Source organism: Anguilla anguilla, chromosome 2 (genome assembly GCF_013347855.1).
Source record: "Anguilla anguilla isolate fAngAng1 chromosome 2, fAngAng1.pri, whole genome shotgun sequence".
Lineage (NCBI taxonomy): Eukaryota > Metazoa > Chordata > Actinopteri > Anguilliformes > Anguillidae > Anguilla > Anguilla anguilla.
Window position 1 is genome coordinate 55,008,423 of NC_049202.1, and position 14,373 is coordinate 55,022,795.

The 14,373-nt window shown below is 44.6% G+C and overlaps 1 protein-coding gene and 1 long non-coding RNA gene across 6 annotated transcripts in view; both read left to right on the plus strand.

Annotated features, from left to right (window-relative positions):
* LOC118220655 overlaps positions 1-12,675 on the plus strand; it is a 150,305-nt gene extending 137,630 nt beyond the window's left edge. Inside the window, exon 3 of the long non-coding RNA XR_004763991.1 lies at positions 12,617-12,675. This is a non-coding gene — a long non-coding RNA (uncharacterized LOC118220655). The remainder of the gene's footprint in view (positions 1-12,616) is intronic.
* Positions 12,672-14,373, plus strand: part of rbfox3a (RNA binding fox-1 homolog 3a) — a 401,085-nt gene continuing 399,383 nt past the window's right edge. For 4 of the 5 annotated variants that reach the window (XM_035404691.1, XM_035404684.1, XM_035404692.1 and 1 more), the window contains exon 1: positions 12,678-12,727. The gene's annotated coding sequence lies outside the window, so the exon portion shown is untranslated. Of the gene's footprint in view, positions 12,728-14,373 lie in introns of all 5 variants that reach the window. The other variant, XM_035404693.1, reaches the window with a different exon arrangement.

A 14,373-nucleotide genomic window follows, 5' to 3' on the forward strand; every position in this document is an offset into this window, starting at 1 on the left:
CTGCTATTTTAAAGGAAAGTTCTTTTTTTCTTCATTAGTTTCAACGTAATTCAATGCCATGAAAAGAGTGATGATATTTGAGCCTTCGATACTGGATTTACATCTGACATTCTGCCTTCAAAGAATTGCACAGATATCCGAATGTAACAAGTAATGGTTCGTCCCAGGGAAAAATGTATTGGAGTGAAAAGTACATACTTTCATGGAAGATGTAGTGGAGCATGAGTAAAAGTAGATTCAAATATTAGTGTACTAATATTTGAAAAATGTGCTTTTATATTTTGTTACTTCAGATCGTGACTTTGTCTCCTCACACTAATGCGATGTGAGCATTTTTAAAAAGTCAGGTGTGGACTGAAAGCCAGGGCCGCGTACATGTGTGTGACTGTGTGTGGCGTGTGTGGCTGTGTGTGGCTGTGTGTGACTGTGTGTGCATGTGTGTGACTGTGTGTGCATGTGTGTGCATGTGTGTGCATGTGTGTGCATGTGTGTGGCTGTGTGTGGCTGTGTGTGGCTGTGTGTGACTGTGTGTGGCTGTGTGTGGCTGTGTGTGCATGTGTGGCTGTGTGTGCATGTGTGTGCATGTGTGTGCATGTGTGTGGCTGTGTGTGGCTGTGTGTGGCTGTGTGTGACTGTGTGTGACTGTGTGTGCATGTGTGTGCATGTGTGTGCATATGTGTGCATGTGTGTGCATATGTGTGGCTGTGTGTGACTGTGTGTGACTGTGTGTGACTGAGTGTGGCTGTGTGTGACTGTGTGTGCATGTGTGTGCATATGTGTGGCTGTGTGTGCATGTGTGGCTGTGTGTGACTGTGTGTGCATGTGTGTGACTGTGTGTGCATGTGTGTGCATGTGTGACTGTGTGTGACTGTGTGTGGCTGTGTGTGCATGTGTGTGGCTGTGTGTGGCTGTGTGTGGCTGTGTGTGCATATGTGTGGCTGTGTGTGACTGTGTGTGGCTGTGTGTTCTGGGCAGTACAGGAGATTGAGTGTGAAAAGCTGCCCTCTCGTCTCTCCCGCTCTTTTCCGTCTGAGTGACCCGATCGCCATGGCGGTGTGGGGCCGGCTGGCCGACAGGCGGCCTGAAATCACTTTACGTTCCACTTCCTGGCGCGAACGACAGGATATGGATGTCTCTCCTCCCTGGCTCCGCGCTTCGATACCGTGATTAATGACACTCGCTTCTCTCCCCATCTCATTTTGTTACTGTCAAGAGTTAAGTGGGCCGAAGACAATAATAAACAGTCAGCCTCCTGTGAACCCCCTCCGTTGTCATTCTATTCCCCCCCTGCAATACATACACATACACGCATGTCAGTGCCCAGAAACACATACGCCTGCTAACACGCTCAAATGATGACACATAAACACCTCACACACTCTGCAACACTCCTCTCTCTCTCTCTCTCTCTCTCTCTCTCTCTCATGCTCCTTCCTTCCCTCTCATGGACACACACATGCACAACGATGCAAAAACACGGTCATACATATGCATGAATGCAACCACTTTTAGTTACGCAGACCTACGTGTGCATAAATCCAAGCAGTATTATTTGGATTTTATAAATACTGCTCAAATGCACCCCATATCACGAAGCAGAGCCAGAATTGGTGAATTCAAGCCATGCATATAATGGGGAATCTGAAATGAATGAGAGTAAGAAAATATCAAAAACCCAGGGATTGCCTACCTTAACTAGTGTGACGTTTTTGATGAATGCTTGCGGCTTCAATCTGAGGTTAGGATTTAGGGTGACTATTTTAGATCATATTGGCTCATGTGTGGCTTAGTCCCCTTTGAAAAGGTGCCTGGCAACAGCTGCCACTTTTTGGGTCATATCACTAGCGATTACTTGTAGTATGATGACAGCAAGAGAGAGAGTGAATGAGAATTGGAAGGGGTGAGAGAGAGAAATAGAGAGAGACAGACAGAGAGAGAGAGAGAAAGAGAGAGAGAGAGCCAGAGATACAGAGAGAGAGAGACACCCCTTGGACCAGTGATTTTATTTAGTAGTGTTCTGTCATTCCCGGCCTCCCTGGAGTACATCACTTCACACTGTCACATCCCTCTCAGCCCAGCACTCGCTCTCTGCCATGCCCAATAAGCCCAAGGATGCCAACAGCTCTCGTGCGAAGCGCCGCATGGGCTCGCGCTGCAGAGAGGAGTGCTGGCTGGGGGGCGGGGGGGCGGGGGGGTGATCTGTTTGTTGGTTCTGTGATGATTCCAGGAATTGTCACACTCTTCAGCTGCTAAGGTGAAAATCCCTTCCCATCATTCACGTGCTGACTCCTGTGATCAAGGAGACTATATTTTTCAGTCTGATTCTGTCTGCTGTAAGGGTAAAAAAAAAAAAAAATGCTTCAGAACACGAGGCAATAAAAAAAAAAAAAAAAAATCTCATTGGTTGGATTCGTTTCAATACAGTAGTCGGCGAAGTAATGGAAATCATATTATTTGCGTGCCTGATAGCGCGGATGGATTTTTCTGTTCTCCGTGCTTCTTTAAGCCTGTGAATAAAGCAGCCTGTAGGCGATATTCTTTAACCTGCCTCATTACTGTTATGAGTGAACTGCCAGAGACGTGACCCCTCTTCCTTTTGACCTAATTGAAGCCTGCGCTGTGAAGCTCGGCGAGATCGACCACCGCGCGTGCGGGGAGGGGGGGGTATGAACGGGAGGGGGGGAGTATGAAAGAGAAAAGATCTGCACACATAGCAATATGAGGAAGGTTTTTTTTATACTGGAATCCCACAAGGGAGAGAGGGGGTGCTACCAACACTCCTCTCTCCTTCCTCTGGGTTTGTTCTCCTCTTAGAATCTCCCAGGGGCCATATCACGGGCTGCGGCTGCCAGTGCTTAGAGCCACAATGACGCCAACTGTGGGTTTTCTTTGAAGATGTGTCATAAGTACGCGTGTGAGTGGGTTGACGTTTCTCAACCTTCTGCCTCCTGTATTGCAACTGACACCAAGATGTGAGATAATAAGAAAATACTGTTTTCCTTATGAGCTCATTACCATAGTAACTGTGTTTAATTTCTTTCTTTTTTTTCCCCCCCGTATGCATTTGTTGCTAGGATATTGAGGAAAAGGCACTTTGTTATGAGGGAAAAAGAAAACAATAAAAAAAAGACCCTATGGACTTGCAACAGTTTAAATCTTCTATTTGTCTGGTAATTAACAAAAGCTAAATAATGCCAACCTCTTAAATTTGGTGATTTTTTGGATATTCAGCATTACATCCACTGATGTGAAGACTTTATAATTGCATTCAACATGGGTCTGAGGATTATAGCCCGCAGCGATGACAGGGACGGAACACACTGACTCAATGGGATTAGCCTTACATCATGTAGGAATGTGCACCCAAGTGGAACAAAAACCTCATTAACATCTTATGGAAAAATTGTTTTAATTAGGTGGCTTTATTTTCTCTTTTTTTCCGTTTATGGATTAGTCTTGGCCCCTGCTTTGTATGATTGCCCTGGAAAACATACATCTCTGAATTTGTAAAAATCAAAATGAGAAAATAGCAGACAAAGAAAGTGTTGCCTGGCTATTTTTTTGAGTGCTCTTAGATAAATGTTCAGCGGTGCTGGGGAAACATTTTAAAGCACCCGTGAAACTCACAGAAAGTTCGACTTTTTCAAGACCTTCCCTGAAATGTGAATTAATGCGTTAAATAACCAATTCAAGGCCGCGTCGGACGACCCGCTGCAAACTCATGACGGTGATTGACCAACAGGGATAGCAGAGATGCGAGGGGTGCTGTGTGTTGACTGGATAATTTCCATGTTCCGTCTCTCCACATTACAGAATGTCCTTTCCATGCGCTGCCCCAGATTATCATTAATTTTCTCTTTTCTTCCTCCATAAGAAAGAGGAGAACTGTTGAGCTAATTATGGTGGGGAGGCAGCAGCCGTCTGGCAGATGTACAGCAGATAGTGGGTATTGAGTAGGGGGGATAATGGCCTGCAGACCTTATAGGCCAGGGGAGTTTGTTTGAGGGAAAGCCTACCTGGGCATGCATGTTAATCAGAGAGCCTGTCTGTCACGGGCCCGTAATTAAGGAGAGAGAGAAGGGGCGAGCTGACGAAAGAGACAGAATTTGCGGGTAAAACAAAAGGACCCGGCACTTTACTCGTTTCCTTATTTTTTATTTCTTTGCGCGGAAGATTACACATTAAGAGTTATTAAATGTGAAAGCCTGTCAAAGTGTGAAGGGGTTTGGATTGAGATTAGGTGGGGACCCTGTGTTGATGTGATGGGCTGCTTTCATTGGGTGGAGAGACAGGAACAGAGGCACAGAGGAAGCACGGGGAGATATATCTGCTAATGCTGTAAATCCAGCCCTGATCCTTTTGTCTAACAGTTTCCTCTTCAAATGTCACCCTGCGTCTTTCGCTAAGATCCCAGCAATCTTTCATTTAGCCTATAGGCGGCTTTGTCTTAATGCACCCCATATATGGCGGGACAGAAATATAACGTAACATACTCCTGCAACAGGTGGCGTGATGTGTTTGCAAAGATTAATACAAAATTGTATCACTAACAATTTAGAGAGAAAGCATTTGATTAACAGTAAATTACATTTCTGTGTAATGTATTGAAATATACCAAGCAGGGCTAGAATCAATATATAATTTTGAAGATTGTTATTTACACTGTTTTCTCTACTACAAGAGTACAGCTCAGAGGACTGAAGAGCTGAGGCTTTATCTGTGGGCTGTACAGAGGCCAGCGCTGAAGAGGCATAGGGTGATTATAACAGAAGCCCCCTGCAGTCTTCCAGAACATGCAGAGGAGTGAATGAACTGCATGGAATAATAATGTACGAGGAGTGAAACACCCACCGTGTGGCATAGTGGGTTCAGTATGGAACTGTTACAGAAGCGGGATAATGAAACTGGGGCAGTTGACTAATGTTATCAATGTGTGTGTGTGTGCGTGTGCATGTGTGTGTGCGTACGCGTGTCTGTGTGTGTGTCTGTGTGTGCGTGCGGGGATTTCAGAAGGTGTTAATCCCGGTGCTGAGAGAAGGTGGGATGGTGAGAACAGTGGAGAGGAGCCACTGGTCCCAAAAGAGGGATCAGCCACTCATGGTATCTTTCCCAGCCATTGCACCAACTACAGTAGAAACCTTCTGCAACAGTTCTGATTTTAGACCATACTCAACAAATACAGTGCATGTGCGTTTAAAGCAGCTTTGCTTAGATTTCCGTTGGGTCCTAGCTAATTCCCAGCCTCCTCTGCCGGACACTCGCAGTCTGATGGCTTGTGGACAGCGCTTGTCCTCAGTGGCCTTGTGTCACACCTCGGGGGGAAGGTGTCACTTTCCCACTGACTGACAGCTGCAGCACCTGAGAGAGAGCAGCAGCCAGGCGGTGGACAGGTGTTCATGAAGCGGGCCCTGCACAGCTGTACAGGCGGGTAATGACAGGGCCACACACTGCTCTCTGTCACACACACCAGGACTGATAGAGCCACACACTGCCCGCTGTGGCCTGCAGAGTTCAGACAGTTTTGCCAAGTACAAACGACAGACGCGCACAGAATCAACAAACACAAGAGCAGGGGAGTGAAACAGAACATGAACTATCACAACAGTACGCATCAGTGATTAATTTATTTAGTTGAATATTTGCTGAGAGATTACGTTACAGTGTTAGCAGTAAATTAGAACCCTAGTTGTATAACCACTATGTAACACTTAGTGTAAATGGGAAGAGCTATACAAATACTTTTACCAATACTAAATATAAATCTAATAACAGTAATAATTATCACAACAAAACAATAATAATAATATTATTATTAGTACTAGTATTATTACAGCAACAACAACAACAGTAATTGTTAGTATTACTATATTATTTATATTTTTGTAATAATTTTTGTTATTATTATTATTATTATTATTATTATTATTTGCATTAACTATATATGTGTACCTACTGATTGTAATGGACATGGCAAAACACATAAAACCCAATCACAATACAAATAAACAAGACAAAATATGCTAAAATAAATTAGTTCTACTCTATTATTAAAAGAAGCACCAGCACACATAGCTACCCCAGGCCTCCCGACCCTCGACCGCACCCCACTGGGATCAGGCTGACACAGACTCCCCTCTTACCCCTCAGCAAGCAGTTAAGAGCTCAGTCTGCAGAGGTCTGAATGGAGCGCTGTCTGCTTGTGACAAGCTCTCAGTCCAGCTCCGCAGCCCTGAAGAGACGAGGATGGGGCTCATTTCAGGAGCGTGGGCATCGGTGATGCGTCTTGGTGGCCAGGTCCAGGAGAGGTGAAGGTGGGCTGGCGGGTGGAGGTTCTGCCGGGGTTATCTGGGGCCTGGGCTGCGCGGGCTCACGGAGGCCACAGCTAACGGCAGACCCTGGGCGGTCACAGCGGGGAGCGGGGGATTTTCACTCCGGTTTCTCTCGGCTCGGCGGCATGGCTGACCGGGGCGGCGGCGGACTTTTCCAGCGGCTGCAGGACTCGCCGCGGCGCATGTCGAGATGTACAGGTCAGCGGCACGGAACTGATCGCCCCGCCCAAAACCCTGACAACTACCGCTCGGGCACAGTTTTGGGGGCCCGGGCCGGGAGGGTTGGCGGCGCGGGCGCGGTCACATGGAGCGGTAGCCCATCAGGCCCGCGGCGCGGCTCTCTCGGTCAGCTCGCTCCGTCGGCGCCTTCCGCGGCTCCTCGCCCGGCAACCGCCAGGAACCGGGAGAACGCCGAGGCGTATGATTTTCGCAGCGGCTGAAGCGCGCCGGTCTGATCTCGCACCGGCCCCCGTTAACACCGCTGCTGCTGTCAGGCAACAGTGAGGTACGAGACACCAGACCCGTTCTTAACCTCCACGGTCGCTCGCCCCATTAATTGTTTCTCCTAGAAAGTTGGCAGATTGCCTATTAAAAAAGAAAGAAAGAAAAAAAAAACTAAAAGTGGGAGAGTTCCAAATAACAGTATGGGAGTGGTGTCTTAAATGATAGGACTGGCTATATCTCAGCTCTGGGAAGAGTCCCTTTGACCTATATCCTCCCTCAATTTCATTAGTTTTTCTCGACAAATATTTTCTCTTAAATACTTGTACATTTACAGTGTTGGGACATCTATAGAGCTAAGCTTTTTGTTTTTCTTTATAAATGGCTGTGTGTGGCTCAAAATGAGAGGGAAGCTATTTTCAGCACACCATCATTATCTTTGTCCTCGAGTGGCGTCTCCCTTTTAATATGTTAATGTTGCTGTAGATCGTATTGCTTGGTAATTGCAAACCACTTTTGAGTTTGACAACTTATGCGGTCTTTATTCAACTTTCAAAAAAAAAAAAACATTTTCATCTTCAGAGGGGAGTAGAAAGATATTTGGTGCATATTTACCTCTTTGTTTATTCTGTTGAAGACTTGCTCTTAAATTGTGGTAGATGACATTTTAAAGATTCTTCCTTAACTTTATTAACGTTTGTATGTGCACAGTAAAAAACACACATGTAATGCAAGCACTGTGTAGACTTCCCTTGATGACAGTTAATCACAAGGATTTATGGTCAACAAGCCAGTGTTGAGCGTAAGATAGAGCAGTGCACCTTTGAAATGCCAATCCTAGTATTGTTCAGGACTTCAAAAACATCTTAGTCTGCTTGAGTAAGGGTTGTTTAAAAAATCTTTTTCATTTTTATAAACCTCGGGCGAAAATGTTCCCCTCATGGCCCGGGGGACTCTGGCAAATTTGTTTGGGAGAGGAACGGATACTTACTGTTTCCCCCTTCAGTTGTTATTTCCCTGCAGAGATGTGGAGTGTGAGTGATTGACTGAGCTTGCACTGTATTTTTCTTTTCTGAAGCCACTGAATGGTGAAGGATGGATGAAAGTCTTAAGATGTTATGGCCGATGGTTATCGTGCCAGTGTGCTTCGCGGTGTGTGTAGCACACCTCCGGGCTTCCGTAGCTGGGGGCTACGTGCTGACTCAAGTGTGCTTTTTTTTTGAGGGTCATATGACCCCTGATTACTGTACAGGGGTTACCCTGGGGCCCTGAGAAAACCAGAAAAATCATGGAGTACCAGGTTGGTGGAGACGTATTTTAGGGTGCACCAGCAGACTGCGGAGAATACAGCACTGGGAGGCATGGTCCTTCAACACCAGCCTGACACTGTCTGAAGAGACGGGACATCCACTGTCTGCACAGTTCCCATGAAAGACAGTCCATTTGCAACTATGCTCAAGCAAAGACCCTCAGAAACACCATCGTTTTTGCTTCAGAATACGAGAGAATTTTCAGAAAACGGGTTACTCGTGATTAAGTGGCTGTAGACACATCTTCCCTGTGGCGGGGGTTGTGGTGGTGGTGATGGTGGCACTGAAAATGTGTGGATGGATTGCGTGTGGGTTTGTGGGTTGGGGTTTTCAGGGACAGGCTTTGTGTGTGTTCTAAGAGGCTGCTTCTGACAGGGCTTGCTCAGTGGGTTATCACATAACTCAACAGCAAATTCACTTTATGAGATCCAACTGAAGGAGGATCGTAGGTAGCTGAAAGGCATTATTACACAACAAAATATAAAAAGATGAAAAAGACCGGACGGAATATCAGCCCTCGATGTTCCTTGCTCCAATCACCCTCTTTTCTCTGGGAGATGATCAGAGCCACAGTACGTGAGATGAGATTATTCGTGAGGGGGTGGAAAACGGCAATCTCCCATTCCAGTGAGCCAGCTCTCCTTGCTCTCGATTTTTTGCCATTTTTGTTTTTCTAAGACCATGCTTGACTTTAACAAGGCAGGCTGCACAAGCCAAAAACAGAAGGCTGTTATTGTGCCATAAGTTCAAGATGAAAATGTGAACAGCCTTTAATTCTGTCACATTGGCCTTTCCTGGGGACTGTCCCCTTTGTAGGTGTGAAGGGAATATTGATGCTTTCTGAGAAATGACAGCTTGCAGAGCTTCGTCATTAAAGCAGTAATCCTGCTTTATTATTTCTGCTATAAAACTGCCGCGTGAGGCAACAAACGTCTCCTGAATCTGTTCCTCCACCCAGGTAGAGCCCACCCTGTCTCCACCAGCTGGCTGCCCAGCAGTGAGCTCTCACTACTGGCTCAGCACACTCACCAACATAAGCACCCCTATGCTGAAGTGTGTGTGTGTGTGTGTGTGTGTGTGTATGTGTGTGTGTGTGAGAGAGAGAGAGAGTGTGTGTGTGTGTGTGTGTGAAAGAGAGAGTGTGTGTGTGTGTGTGTGTGTTTCTGTCTGTCTGTCTATTGAGGCCTTTTTCAGGTTTATGCAATGAATGCGTATTGCACTTACAGCAGCTTGCCTCTCAAAAGGACTTTTGTTCCTATATCATATGGCCTGATATTTTTCTTTTCTCATCTGATAAATTAGAGCAGAAATGTGTTGACCTCTGAGTATTTATAGGAACATTTTCACTGAATACACATTCGTAGATGTATTTATAGAATCTCAGTGTAACTCTCAAGAATGGGCTTAAGCCTTAAAATACAGATTCGTAAAGGCACTATGAGTAGCAGTACTCTGAAGAACCGGGGCAGACTCTCAGATAGATGGGAAGGTGGGAGGGGCATCTTTGCAAGGAAATGCCATGTGATGTTCATGAGTCTCGGACATCCATCCCAAATATGGATGTGTGTGTTAATTTGCTGCAGCGAAAAGCAGTACCCAGTGAACCCCAATAGACACGTGTGAAATGAGTCAGCTTAGGGTTGTAACTAGGTAGCTGTTTTGTAGGTAACTTAGTTAATGCACCTGTCTTAACTACTGCTTGTATTTTTTCCATAGACTGCGTTGTTGCTGTTCTCGTTGTGTTAGTGTTAATCAGTTTAACCTTCAGGGTCCAGGTTGAACTATGCGGTTGTTCCCTGCACTTGGACCGGTACTTCTCTCTAAGGTTTTCGTCACACTTGTTCCTGGTTATGGTTATACACTTTGTTGTACGTCGCTCTGGATAAGAGCGTCTGCCAAATGCCTGTAATGTAATGTAATGTAATTTGAATTATATCTGGTAGATAAGCACATTGAATTGTCTGAGTGATGAATAAAAATGATCAGAAAAAGGAGTACTGAGTTGTTGTTGTAAATAAGTCATACAAATGTTTTTAGCTTGAGGCAAAAAGATAAATAAATACACCCACGTTGGGACAGCTGTGTTTGACAAACATGGCAGTGTTGTCACCTCTTCTAATAAAGCAGCTAGACATCTTTGTGTCAGTGATGTGACTGAAACTGCAGCATTAATTCATTTTCATCTTATACTTCAAAAACATTCAGTGCACAATGAAAAATGTGCAGTTTTCCTGCTTGTTTGACTTTGTGGATTTCTTTATGAGTAACTTTGTGACCTGTTCTTCAGCTCAGCATTCTAACTTGCCATGCTTATTTTCTGTAAAATGTAAAAATGTATTATTTATTTAATTAAAATCTGGCCCCTGTATTTATTTATTTACTTGAAATTGGGAACACGATAATTATCACAAACATGGACATGTTTCACAGCATATTTAGATTCATGCATTTTTCATGTTTCACGATAAACTGGCTTTTCTCTTGATTAGATTCCAGAAAACCAAGCGAGGATCTGAAAGCACTGGCCAACAGAGAAAATAATATGGCTGTACTTAATTGGGCGCACTTATTGACAGCGAAACACTGCAAACTTAGCTACCTACAATGGCAAGAAATAAAGTTCTGTGTGTAGCTATGCCACTGCTCCACAGGCGAAAGTTTGGTTTTTAGGCATCAATCACAGTACTCATCAATGCTGCAAATCACATAATTAAGTCCAAACTTGAAAGATTCTCTTTGAATGTGCTGCAGGCATTTCTGTTGCTGCATTGGGCTTATTTGTCAGAAGGCTCTCTTATTCTCTCTCACTCTCTTTCCCTAGATATCTGTACAGTAAAGTGAGCTTTGGCTGTGCCGTGGTGTCTGTCTTTGTGTGTAGCCTAGAGCTGCACTGCTAGATGCTTCATTAAAGAGCCTGAATCCTCCATCCTTATTTTTGGAAAGAAATGTTGGAGTGAAAGGATTGCGCAAGCTGCCAGAATGTAGCAAGGGATGGAGGGAAGGAGCAGCAATGAAAGTTCTGAGTGCCTTTAGTGTGTTTCCACATTCTTCAAAGCTGTCTGCCCTAGCGCTGGTACTAGTGGCATTTCTATGAGGATACCTTGATCAGGTGATTGGAGAGCTGGTGGCAGGATTCTGATGAGCGGTGATGGCTCGGGGAGACTGACAGTGATTCACTTCCTCATTCTGTCATAAACATATTTTTAACACACTGCACAGATTGAGCCTTTCCAGTTGTGCACAATATTTGTAGCAAATTAACAGCCATTAAATATTTTGCTCATCAAATCATCCAGTCAGGATTACATAAAAACTACTACCTTTTTATTTTATAAACAGAAGACACCTTCACAGCAATTACCCCTTTGAAATCACTGTGTGTAATAAGAGGGAATAATCAAGTGTCATACAATATTGGCTGCTCACAAGCTCTTAAAGTGAAAGGGAACGTTGTTCATTATTACAAGAGAGTAAAAACGAAAGTCAAATAAATGAAATTTCTAAAAATGCAGGAGCTGACTACAGCTGCGAGTGAAGCTAAGCTTCCAATCAGACGGTTCATTAGAGGTGTGTCAAGGTGATCCAGAGCTGTCTGCCTTCTGCCTGCTGTACAAACGTTCAGCTGTCCTACTAACAGACTGAAGAACAGAAACTGGGAGGAAGTATAAAAAAGGAGACAACACTTTGTATTGAGTTCCAGTAGAAACAAGGACAGAGAAATTGATGGTTCTGTGAGGTAAAATGACCCTTATCTATTTCTTCAGATGTGCGAGGGTGCTTTAGAGTCCTCGTATTTTTCCCTGTCAGCATCGTCCGTTGTTGTGTGACCTCCAGCGTTGTAGCGGCAAGTGTCCTGCTGAAGTGGGCTCCGATTGGCCCGGCTCTGAAGAAGGTGGGCTAGCGTGTCACCACCGAGTGCAGGTGGACATCAATGCTAATCACAAATATTGACATTGTCTGGTCTGTAACAATAGAGCACTCTGTTTAACCTGGAGGCCCTTCTCTTCTTTGGAGTCTTACCCTTGCGAGGTCACAGTCGATTCGTTACTGCGGGTTGGCATTCCCAGTTTCACTCAGTGAAAAAAAGGAAGGGAAAAAAATGCTTTGGTGCTTGGATTGTTGCTTAAGTTCTGTCATTGTACTTGGAGAAAGGCAATCCCTTTTTTCTCTGTAATTTCTTTGTGTTTCCTCGCCAGTTCTGTATAAAAGCCTATACAGCACTTTTTGTTCAGAAAGTGTCATATACGTATTTCTACTCCTCGGTATTCTCTAACTTTCTGGATGCCCGGAGGTGAGGCAAGGACAGCCTGGAAACACAGAAACAATTATAAATATGGGAATCCTTGTGAAGAACATGAAACATAAATTCTCTCTTTGATGCCACGTGCTCTGTCTGTTGTGTTGCAATATATAGAGCTGGCATTTGAATCCAATTTGAAATATCGGCAGTTAGAAACTGAAGTTAATGGTGAATCTCCTCGCTGGCTGTCCTTTATATTTTCACAGACCATTCCTCTTCTCCTCTTTGTCTTCCAGAAGCACAGAAAAAGAAATGCTGACCTTGTGAGTGTGACCTCAGACGCCAGAGGAGCCAGCAAGTGGACGCACAAGAGAGACCTCACTGACCAGGCAGGCATCTGCAGAAAGGTAGGCCCAATGTTCCTGACCAAAATATCCCCCAAAACACATTAACTGCAAAACTCACCACTGCAAATGTGTCCCCCAAAGTCTGGACATGGCCCCTGAATTCTGAACAGCTTCTGTGAGTCAGTCTTTCTCATTGTGTATGGGTTACATGATACCTGGCTGGACACTGTGACAATTTGTCTACCTAAGATAGTGGAATTCTTGGTTTGATTTTTATTTTTTATTTTATTTTTAATGGCAGAATTGCAAAACGGTTGCATAAAATGAGTCCTTCTAGTTCAGTACAAGAGTGTCAGTGTCATTTTTTTATTTCAGCATGGCGATACAATGGGCAGCCATTTTATGTTGGAAAAGGTGTCAGAACAGCAGGAGTCCTGAGGAATATTTAGGCCTATATGACTTATTTGGATTTCAAATCAGCAGAAATTCTTCAGCTCCTGAGAACTTCATGGAAGAATTTAAAGATCTTCCAAATCCCAGAGCAGTATTAAAAATACACTAACTTTTTTACAATTTCAGAATTTTATTTCACCAATGTTTTTTTTTTTTGAAGGCTTTAAATTTAAATCTCTTTACTGACTCTTTATCGTTAAAAGTAAATACCCCCCTCCTAAAAAGAGCGGAAAGCCAAGTTTGCTCATGTCACCTTGGAATGAAATATTCAGCGATTGAAGAGTGGTGCCTGAGAGGATTATGTGGCTCACTAGGTGCTGCATTGTGAGGGGAGTGGATACAGCAGAGGTATGAATCCAGGCCAAAGGCAAGCAGCCATGAGGATAATGTTGCCTCCCAGCAATTAAACACTGGAGGATCTGAATGCTGTGGGAAGAAACATGAAAAGGATGTCAGGCATAAACTATTTTTGTCCTTTGCAATAGAGGGGAATAAATCCTCTTTTATATCATGTGATTTTGCCATTTGTTTCCAGGGAAACAAATGACTTTTCAGAGAGAGAGAGAGAGAAAAAGGTACTTAATATGTTTTCGGTCTTCTTTTTTTGGGAGGCAGTTCACATCACAGAGATCTTCTCCAGCCCGTACATTGGGCTGCCTGGGCATTTGCATTCTGAAAGGGCTCTTGTTTCAGGCGGTGTAGAGCCATGCTTGAATGGTGGCACGGTAGGCAGCACACACACCATTAGGACGGAGGGTCACTGGGTCAAATCCCACATGGGGTGGCACCATTCCCAGCGTGGGGCCACATGCCGAGATGCACTCCAATGAGAGCCCCTGGCCCGCAGGCACCGGCAAGAGGGTCCTCTGCACTTGTTGAAAAGCAGCGGGGGACCCAGGACTTGTAGTCCAGGACAAATTGGTACAGGAAGGCTCATTTCCCCACCCCAGCATGAGGGACTGCACTATGACTCTGTGTAAACAAGTGCTCCCAAGGGCATACCTGTATAAGTAATGGCTTGAGGAGAAGTTTGCCATTTACACTGCTCTCTGCCAGACATGAGTATGCTGATGAGCCAACGGGAGCCTTTCCATGTAGAGCAAATAACAAAGTAAAACCACACTCCGTGTAACATTATAATGGCCGAGTTGTACTCCAGGAAGCTTGGGGGTGACACTGGAAGCCCACTCTCCTTCTCTGTCCAAGTAGCCCCAGTGAGTCGGGTGAGTAGATTCTTTCTATAAAACATCTGA